At 39.6% G+C, this 11,431-nt stretch overlaps 1 pseudogene; it reads right to left on the bottom strand.

Moving 5' to 3' along the window:
* Positions 1-9,705: 9,705 nt before the first annotated feature.
* LOC101598046 lies at positions 9,706-10,678 on the bottom strand (annotated as a pseudogene).
* Between the last annotated feature and the right edge of the window lie 753 nt (positions 10,679-11,431).

Below are 11,431 nucleotides of genomic sequence, written 5' to 3'. Positions count from 1 at the left end.
AAGTGAGGTAACTAACACAGACTTGAGAAGACAGAAATCACATGTTCTTTCTCATGTGTAAATCCTAGTTTATAGTGCTATTGCATGAATATAAGTGGGAGGAATTGTGGGTATAGAATACGAAAGCGAAAAGGAGATGATGAGGAGGGGGGAAAGACGTGAGAAAGGGGTGTGGGCAATAGGCACATTCAATAGGAAAACAGAAAGGCAGTTATGGGAAAAATTGAAAAGACATGAGGTAAAAGAAAGAAGGAGGGAAGAGTGAAGAGAACTACACAAGTTTTTGTTTTGTTTGTTTTTTGAAAATGACATAATAAAACCTAATCCTATATTTGATGATTAAAAATATTAAATAAAAGTGAAATATACAAGATAAGAATCATAAAACAAAACTATATTGGTCCAGGAATCCATAGCAGTCATCCTAGAGCATGTGCATCAGCCTCAATGTGCCCTGAGGCTTAAAGAGAAGTAGACAGACTGGGCTGCAATGGAGTTATAATGTGTGCCCTTATTGATAGCAAGACCAAGTGCATTCCTGTAATTTGAGACATAAAATGTGATCTACACATGACATCACTTAAATCAGAATGTAACTAATTGATCTAAGGCAGCAATCAGAGTGAGAAACATTACAGGCACTAGGAGACCATGGCAAAGCTCAATGTATCTGAAGGTCTGGTTTGTTAGTATACACAGTCAGTGTCTTCATGGACTATTGCTCAACGCCACAGTTCTTTTCATGTAAAGTCTCAGTCTTTCTGTGATATCAGCAAATTCTTACATCATATCTATGAGCTGATTCTATCTACAGCATTGAAGCTCTATGTAAATGAAAAATAAAGTCTAAAAAGTTAAAAAAATGCTTTCATAATTGTAGCCATAACTGAAATTAACACATTTTTAATTTATGCAGGAATTCAGTAGTTATTAACATTATAACAAGAGGTTTAATTTCAAAATTGCATGTGCAGTTTTCCAATAAATACATTATATAACGAAAAATAAAAAAATAATGGACAAATGACACTACTCATTTTTTTTTTCCAAGGTTGGGGTCTCACTCTATCCCAGGTTGACAAGGAATTCAGTATGTATTCTCATGTTGGCCTTGAACTCATGGCAATCCTCCTACCTCTGCTTCCCGAGTGCTGGGATTAAAGGCGTGTGCCACCATGCCCAGTTACTACTCACTTTTTTTATATTATTTTGAATTGCCATTGCAGATATGAATTGGGGTTCAAGGCTGGAGAAATGGTTTAGCGGTTAAGACATTTGCCTGTGGAGCCTAAGGACCCTGGTTTGATTCCCCAGGACCCATATAAGCCAGATGCACAAGGGGGTGCTTGTGTCTGGAGTTCGTTTCCAGTGGCTGGAAGCCCTGGCATGCCCGTTTTCTCTTTCTGCCTCTTCCTCCCTCTCTCTCTCTCTCTCTCTCTCTTTCTCCAAAATAAAGAAATAAAATATAAAAAAATGGGGTTCAGGGTTTACACTGAACTTACTCATTCAAGGATCTTATGCTAAGGAGCAGTAATGGGGATATTGGTAAGAATTCAGAAGTAAGGAGGGCTACCCCCTGCAAAAATGAACAGTTAGGTACATTTGTCAGGAAATAAGTACTCTTATTTGAGATAGTAAGAGTAAATTCAAGAATTGTTATTGTAGAACACACATGGAAGATATACTAATCTGCTGCCTTTAGCTGTTCCTCCACCAAATGTTGCCTTGGATATTTTGCATTCTTCCCACTTCCAGGATTAAGCTTACAAAGACTTTTCAAACAGTTTGGATATTTGAGAGTTGAGACTACATTATAAACTACCCTCCTCTTGTATTCAAAGTCATGTGGTATGGTACAGCAAAAGTCTATCTTAAACCAATAGCATCTCTGTGAGAAGTTCTGGATGTCAGGGAATTCAATGTAGAAGATTTAGTGAGGATTTTAAATATGGTCAAGGCAAGCTTACTTCACTGACTGGGCCATCAGTGAAGAAATTGATTTGGAAAGCACAGGAGAGTTTCATCTTTAAATGAGACATATACACATTGTAATTCTTGAACTTCTTTTATCCAACAGTCAAAATCCAGTCACCAAGGCTTCTCCAGAGATAAAAAGGCAGCTTTATTAGCTCAGTTATAAGTCAGCTTTATACCCACAGTGGGTATATCAGAATTGTTAGACAGGTTCCTGAAGGCATAGGCACAGATAGAAAAAGCAGCCAAAGACAAAAAACAATATAATGAGGATGTAGAGGAAAAAGTTTTCATACTAATCCTCAACTCTTATCTGTCATAGTGATGGTGACTGGGGAAGTCAGTAAAATTGTGTAAGTTAAGGCATGAAACTATTCATATATTCAATAAACAGATACAGTGTCATTTACAGGAGAGGGTCTGAAACTCTTTTTCTTTTTTTTTTTTAATTATTTTTATTTATTTATTTGAGAGCAACAGAAACAGAGAGAAAGACAGATAGAGGGAGAGCGAGAGAATGGGCGCGCCAGGGCTTCCAGCCTCTGCAAACAAACTCCAGATGCGTGCGCCCCCTTGTGCATATGGCTAACATGGGACCTGGAGAACCGAGCCTCGAACCGGGGTCCTTAGGCTTCACAGGCAAGTGCTTAACCACTAAGCCATCTCTCCAGCCCTGAAACTCTTTTTCATGTCAGAATATACTATCTCTTATTTGGTAGCCCTTGTTTAGCAGATTAGATTAGAAGGCAATAAGGTGTCATTCATTTCTGATATTGATTTACAAATGCCAGGTTCTTGGAGACAGGTATGCATTTGCCACTGAAGAGATTCTCATAGTGCCTATGTGAAGCAAAATAACATAAAAAATAACAATGATTTAGAATTTTAACATCATATTCTTAGAGGAAACATACATTCAGAGATTATACTATAGTTCCCAAATAGTGTATCATCTGCATGTAGTAATACAGATTTAACTAAGAGGAAATATAAATTAAAATTTTATAATTTTTGAGGGCTTTAGTAATCTTTAGTATTTGAGGTATAGAGCACTAGAATTAAAATAGTATATGACTGGCAGGGAATAAGAGGAGCAAACTCAACCTTAATATTTTCAAAGTTCTAAGTGTATTAAATAACTGAGGATTTCCTGAGCATACCCAGCACACTAATATAAAATAATTATAAAAAATATAAAACAAAATAATATAAAATAATACAGAGATTCTAAAAGCTCTAACACACTATATAGGGCTGAGTTACACTCCCTTGTGTCATTTTTTTAAAACTAAAAATATCATTGATTTTTGGAGAACATAATTTTATATTATCTAGATGTATATGTTTCACACTTTATTTTGAGTAATTCACCTCTGACATAAAAATACAATAATATCCGACCATAAAGTGCAGTCCAGGGCTCTGGCAGGATGTGTGTGTCATTGTTCCCACTGGGCAAAGCATATTCAAGAGACCATGAACATGTCTGGAACATGCAGTGTAAAACAGTAACATAATTATCTCTGGTTAACTTGTTGTCTGTTTCATAGTTATATTCACAGTGATTCACCTGCTCCAGTAAGGCATTTCCTTTCCAACTACAGTCAGCTGGTGACCAACAGATCCATTTCACACTCAGACTACCATACATGGTATTAGTTACTTGTCTTGTTGCTGCGACAAAATGCCCAACAAAATGTGGTTCATTTGTCCTATAGTTGGCAAGGATACACTTCATCATGTCAGGGACAGTGTAATAATAGGAATCTTCTAGTCACTTGAAATCTGTACTCAGGAAGAGACAACAAGGAATACTGATGCTCAGTGCTCCCCTTTTTCTTCAGTCTTGGACTCTAGCACAGGAAATGGTAAAAAACTCATTCATGTAATGCACAGATATTTGTCTCCTAAGTGATTATATGTGATTATAAGTGTTCTAATAAAGTTGACAATTAAGATTAACCATCAAAAGACATGCAGATATGTCGTGTTTATTCCATAACTTTCCATTTGCTATCCCCAGAGAGTACAGAGCTTACGCAGTAGGAGAAGTGTCACGATGAGTCGTCCTTCTGGGACATCTCATGTGACCTCCCACCTCCTGTGTCATGTTCAGTAACTTTGAACAGGTGCAAACATTTTATCTCTCCATAAAGTTTAGCAGACTAAATTTTCTTTAAAAAGTAGATGTTTTTCATGGTAAATATAAATGTATTAACATTTTCAAATTTTATTTTGAATTTAAATTTAGTTGGCCGTGTAAAAATTTTGGGTGATGTAGGGCCTTTAAGAGTTGGCCAGACCTTGAGAAACACACCTTCATAAGACTATTTAATATGTTTGTGAATAAGGCATTCTAGAATTGACTCTGTTTAGACCTTCTACTTTGTACCAGGTGAACATCCATCCTCCTCAGCCATGGGAACAGTGCATCAGGCTGCTACCTTACACTAAGTGCACAGCATCCACAATGCTGAGCAAATACTTCATTTCTTGTTTCTTTTGAATTATCAATCAAATATTCTATTACGTATAAACAAAATAGATTAAGACTCATGTTTATGGGATTTTTTTATTTCTTATACTCCATTTACTCTGTGGAATTCTTTAAGAAATATTTGTATCCTATCCACATTTAATTCACTTAAAATTATTTAAAGAATATTGTAATGAATACTTATGCTAGCATGTTAAAATACAACAAAATTAGGTGCTCAAAGCTTCACACTTTTGGCTCACATTTTGGTAGTTAAGCAGACTGGGAGGTGTGAATTAGCTTTTCTTATGAAAGGACTGTAGTAATTAGAGTGTTAAACAGGTTGAATTTTCTTCCAAAGATGAGAAATAAATCCATTTCCAAACTCATTCTTCTTCATAGAAGAATCTACTGGGCTGTGCTAATAGGACAGAGCGTCTCCCAGATTTTCTGTTTTTCAAATGGAGGCTATTCTCATCTCCTAAGTGACCACCTCAGAGCTCATCAGTGAGGCCCCGTAGGGAATTCATAACATCAATACTTTTTTTTTTTTTAACTTGGGTCAGTTATACAAATTCTGTAGGAATTACTTCATTTCAATGAGTAGTGACTGAGAACTCTTCCTTTAAATGTATCATGGGGTAGTCAGGCCCGTTTGGATTATTGCTCTTCATCAGAGTCAATATTACTATATGATGTAGCCCAAAGAGTAAGCACATTGTCATGATTGCTCTGTATTAAAATAGACTTTTTACAGGATGGTTATGAGTCTTTGGATCCATAAAAACTGTTTATTAAGGTGTAGGGAAGCAAGTGTGGGGCTTTTAGCATACTACAAAGGCTCTACTCCTGAGCTACCTCAGCCTCAGGGGACCTCTTCCTTCTTCAGCATAATGAACTTACATTTTTATTTTCTACTGGTTAGATGCCAATATTAAAATTGTCACTTTTAGCAGCACTTTTACTATTGCAACCAAAGAGAATTATTTTGTGTTGGCTCATATATATGTATATGTATGTATACATATGAAAAATGTCACCCATAGTCTCTAATATTTGTCATTAAACCTAATTCTTGATCCACAGCTGGTGGAGCCTTTGGGAGATGGAGTCTTGCTAGAGGTGGTTTATCACTGGTGATGGGTCTTAAGGTTTATTAGTCAAATCTACTGTGCTTTGGGAGCTTGCTCACTCAGAGTACCACCATCCAGCTGACCTGATGAGATGGGGCTCCTCTGCTGCCAGGACTTCTGTGCTTTCCCTGACATCATTAAGCTTCCTCTTGAGATGGAAAGCTGAAATATATCCTTTACTCCAATTCTTGTTTCTGGTTAGGTGCTTTGTCTCAGCTTTAGGAAGGTAATTACTACACAACCATTACAATTTAATAAAGAAACACTTCCTGTGTTTTAAAAACTCCCTGTTTTTTAATATAATCAAATTCTTTATCCAGAATTAATGATGGAAACCACTAGATGTATACTTTATTTTGTCCCTCTATTGTGTTTTCTAAACTAAGATATTAGATAACTGGAGTCCTGTATGGTTACTGTAGATTCTTTAAGCATACACAATTAAGATTCACTTATATTTACCTGACCCCACATCTTATCCCTTTTTATCACTAAATAGTATTCCATCATATAGTGTATAAATGTTTATCTAGTCATCTAGTTAAACGACGTTTAAATTGTTTTCAATGTTGATGTGGAAAGTTCCAGTAAAATGTATACCTAGTGCCTCATGCAGACATAGATTATCAAATCATTTAACAAATACTACAAATTGACTGCTCAGTCAGTTGTTACTTAGCTTTATGAGGAGCACTTTTCCAAAGACTGCCAAATATTTTAACAATTTTGATTTCCTAAGCACAATTAATGAAGGTGCCCTTGTTACGCATCACTGCCAGTGATTAGTATTGTCTTTATCATTATCTTTTTTTGGATTTTAGACATTCTAATAGGTATGTAATGAGTGGTACCTCACTGCTGTTATACTTTGCATTTCCTTCATGGCACATGATGCTTATAATTAAATATTGTTTTCTTGCAACAATCCTCTGTGAATTTTTTTTCTAACATGAAAGTTCCATGGAGAAGTGGCCCCTAAGAAATAATTAAAATTAGAAATATCAAAAGAATCAGAAACCCATGATGACACAGATGTCTTTATAGGAAGGAATATCAGAAAGCTGGTTCTCTGCTCTTTCAAATATGAGGACACAAGGGTGGGTCATTACCATGGAAATCATTGGCCATGAACTTAACCTTGGGGTTATGAGCCTCCTCAAATGTGAGATATACTCTAGTTTTCCCATATTGATAAGAAATATGTTCCACAGCCTCCAAGTAGATAACTAAAATGCAGGTGATACTGAATCAAACACACAGTGGTTTTTTTTTTTTTTTCTGTAAATGGCGAAGTGTGCATTTTTCCCACCCTAATTAAGCATTTTTCACATACTGTGACCACAACTTCTGCTGTATGAATGGGAAAAGAAAGCTGTCAAGAATTTTCTTTTCTTTTTTTCTGCACAGTTCCACAGGTAGATTTTTTTTTCCTTACTGTAAATCTAAGTAACTGTAGATTCTAATATTTCCTTAAGTATTCAAAACTTTCACATATTTAATTGAAGTAACTTCTAACTTCTTATTGGAATAAGTGAATTTCCAGCATCCCTCACTTAAGCTTCATAGACAAAGAAAAGTTAAATGGGGTTATCTGAGCATATTCACTGTAATTGTGAATTCACTGTGAAGATACATAGGTGTTCAGTCCTGAAAACAATCACCACTCACCATTTTGCATGTTTTCCTTCTAGGGTATGCATGACATTACATTTTGTATTCAATTTTATGAATGTTTTAGGAAAGTTTAACAGAAAATATGAGCTGTGTGAAAACTTTTTATAGTGTAAGCTTCTATACATTATAAATTAGAAAATGAATGATGGGCTATAGGAATGATCATCGAGTAAGAATGCTTGCCAAGCATGAGGTACTGCAGGGGCCTGAAACTGCTTGAGTTTTATTCCCCTGGGCCCACATAAACAGCTGGGAATGACCACGATCATTTTTAACAGCAGCCTGTGGGAAGCCTAGATTGGAAACCACCAAGACTTGTAAAACCACACTTCTGTGTTCAGAGACAGACACCATCTCAAAGTAATATATACATGAGTGATAGACAATAGATAATTTATGTAATCCTCTGGCCTTCACATGCCTGCAAGTGCATTTGTAAATACAAGGGTATACACCAAAGACACATATACCATACCATACACCATAATACTACACACACACACACACACACACAGAGAGAGAGAGAGAGAGAGAGAGAGAGAGAGAGAGAGAGAGAGAGAGATACTGTCCTTTCTCTATTGAGTTGCTTTATCACCATGGTGAAAACTTACTTGGGCTGGGCGTGGTGGTGTAGGCCTTTACTCCCAGCACTTGGGAGGCAGAGGTAGGAGGGTCGCTGTGAGTTCAAGGCCACCTTGAGACAACATATAGAATTCCAGGTCTGCCTAAGCTAGGGCGAGACACCTCCTTGAAAACAAAACAACAACAAAATTACTTAGCTATGTTTATGTGTTTCTGTTCCTTTGGTTTCTGCTCTGATCTCTTTGCCAGTGAATGTATTTACACTGGCTTTTGCTTTGGGCTTAATGTAATTTCACTATTCAAGTATTGAAAATTCCTCAGCTCTGTTATAGCTTGTTTGAGCATAGTCTATGGTGTTTGTACTATGGGAAAACCAATCAATGATTTTATCAACTAAATCCCATCTTTAGATGGTATATGACTGTGTTTATAATTTTAAATAGATTTCTTGGCAGTATTTTCTGAAATATGGCTTCTAACCAGTTCTTACAATGATGTGTGTGTATGTGTGTGTATTATAAGACACATCATTTCTGCTATTTTCTTTTATTATTTGTTGAGCCTTGAGAGGCCCAGACGTGAGGCCTAGTGGAACTTCCTGAGCCTAGCTAAAGTTTGGTGAACTGCCTCCACCCAGCAGGGGGCCAAATGACTTCTGACCTGCTACTACCACACAGGAAGTTAGAGTCAGAACCAATCATCTCAGATGTTGGCCCTTACACCTCTCCCTATTCTAAAATCGCCGCCTTCATTCTCAACATTATATAAACACCTGCCAGTAACAATAAAGTGAGTTCTTGACTCCCAGCTCGGTGTTTTTGTTCCTGGTGGTCAACACCCACCCTCTTCCTCAACCCCTTGGAAGGAACCAGTGGGCCTGGTCCTCCCCCAGGCACTACCTGCCCAGGGAGCCTGGCAATTATTATTTTTTTACAAAACAAGAAAATGTTTAATTATAAAACTAACTTGAAAGACAGAGAGAGAGGGTGGGGTGTCAGGACAGGAACCTGATTCTTTAACGTGGCTTCTTCCTGGGCCACTCCACAAGAGAGGGACCACCTGTTCCTAGGTCATGGAGGACCAGTATTATAAAATGACAATATATAAATAGACTTCTCTAAAAAGGAGGCTATCTAGGTGTAGTAGTCACATGTTACAAAGGCTGGGTTTCGGGGAGGTGCCACCCTGTCCCCTCTAGCCACAGGAAGAGTGTGTGGAGCTCAAGGATAAGGTCACTCTTCATTCAGACACTCATGATTGACCTCACAGTGGCTCAAGGGGAAAGGCTGGTTGCCAGGCAATGCCTGGCACCCCCATTTGTAGGCTAAAGATGGAGTAGCTAGACTTTTAAAGTGTGTGTGTGTGTGTGTGTGTGTGTGTGTGCAAACGTGCACACACACACAGAGACAGACATAGACACACACACATACTTGTACATAAACACACATACATACACACAGCACACCTTCCTCATAGTGCCACTTCTTCTCCAGTGGGTCCTGCTGCAGATTTCTAGTGATGGGTGGCCATCTTCCTTCCTGTGGACAGAGCACAGGGGAGGGAGCCTGCCCTAGAAGGTAGAGGACCTTGGGAACTTCACTTCCACATATCCCTGTGTTGCTTTGAAAGTCACTAAATCTACAACAGACTTTAGTAGTACAGTCCCCAAAAGTCCCCAGCATTATGGATGATGGTGCAATGGAGTGTCACTTGGACTGGGGGAGGAGGCCAGCCTCCTGCTGGCTTCTGCAGGGCAGGTGACCCCAGGATATTTGGTTCAGGACCAGGTACCAGCCTCCTCTTCTTGACTGCCACCAGCTCTGCCAAAGCTGCACACAGTGTCAATGCACACGATGCCGTGGAGCCTTAGTGGATCTTGAAGATGTCTGCATAGGAGTGTGAGTTCCCTGGATCCACCACTAGCTGCAGGGCAGCCAGGAATTGATCATGAGACACTCTCTGGGGCTACCACTGAGGTGACCATGGCCAGTGGTCCCAGGGGCGAGGGGTGAAGAGGGATGTCAAGGGCACAGGCTGGAGGAACCAGCTGGGGCTCAGAGGTGTGGAGCCTAGCATTCCAGGACTGGGGGTGCGATGGGCTTATGTGGGAGGTCAATAAGAGGACTGTGCAGCAACCAAGACCTCAGCTGATGGCCCAATGGGGGCAACATTGTGAGACTCCCACTGGGCACCCCAGGGTGGATGGACCTTATTAGCCTATGGGTATGTGTCAAAGGGCCTGCAAGCTGCCAGTTTTGCTCCACTGTCAGACTAGCAGGCTGTGGTGTGCTGACCTCAGGCCCAGAGAGGGGATGTTTGTCATGGGAAAACTCCAGGGATCTTCCAGGGCCTTCTCTAGAAGACTTAGGCCTCTTCTCCAACCCCAACCGCTGCCTCTCACCATTGCCACTGCCAGGCTTACTGTGGCCCTTGGCTGGGCATTTGCCTTCAGGCTTCTTCAAGGCTCCTCTGGCCTGGGTGGTCCACTCTTTTGGCATCCTATTCTCCTGGTGGGCATAATCAGGGGGAGGTGGACTGTCTCTTCGCAGTGAGTTGGAGCGAGTCACGGACATGTTCTCAAATTCGTTCAGGGCCCCCATCCTTGGCACCTTTGCTGCCTCACATGATGGATGGAGGTCGAGGGGTCCGTGCTGCGTGGAGGTGATGCAGGTAGGGTCATCAAGTGGTTTGGGCCTGCTGGCCGACTCCTCAATCATACTCTGTCTGTTGGACAGAACTGTGAATTTCTCATCGTGTGATCAAAGCCCGTGTGCCCACATGGTGCTCAAAAGTTGGATAGGGCAGAGATCTTCACCTTCTTTTTCCTCTTCCCAAACATGGCTCCAAGACCTCAGCACCACGAATACATGTGGTGGCTCTGGCTCTTGTAGACACCTGATCTGAAGCTGGCTGAACTAGAAGTGCCCTTGGGTGAGGTCTCCTCTTGATGCTTTGGGTTACTCATCTCTGGCCATGTTCCCATTGCTAGCCAGACCTCCTTCTTTTATTATTGTCGTTTCCTTATTTTTCTATCATTTCTGGGTTCTGCCAAGACATTTGCATTATTCTGTTTATCTTTTCTGCTGAGTTTAAGTTATATATATTTTTTTCTCATTTTCATGTGCTTTATTTTTCCTTTTAGCATAACATCTTAATGAGTCTACAAAGATTTCAGTATCATTCACTCAGACTTTTGTTTGTTTTAGGTGATTCTCATCCACCTTCTCTCCCTACTCTCTTCTAGCCCCTAATTCCCCTCCTCCACTACCATCCTCCCTTATGTCTATATGTCACAGGTGTTCTTCCTCCTCCCTACTCATCTCTTTACACTTGTTCTTGGTTACAATGTGTGGTCATTTGAATGATATCTCCTTACGGTGAAGAGTTTAGAGTGTATTAAGCAGATAGAGAAAGGGTGTGGGAGAATGCTGACCCAGAGGGAGGAGTTTTTCTCCTTGAGATTGTTTTAGCTATTTGTGGCTTTTTATGCTTCCATATGAATTCTTGGATTATCTTTTCTAGGTCATTGTAGAACATATTTGGAATTTTGATAGGGATTGCATTGAATCTGTTGATCACTTTTTATAGCCAT

This window comes from Jaculus jaculus, chromosome 11 (genome assembly GCF_020740685.1).
Source record: "Jaculus jaculus isolate mJacJac1 chromosome 11, mJacJac1.mat.Y.cur, whole genome shotgun sequence".
NCBI lineage: Eukaryota > Metazoa > Chordata > Mammalia > Rodentia > Dipodidae > Jaculus > Jaculus jaculus.
The sequence above is the reverse complement of the archived record's forward strand: the minus strand, read 5'-3'. Positions and strand labels throughout refer to the sequence as shown.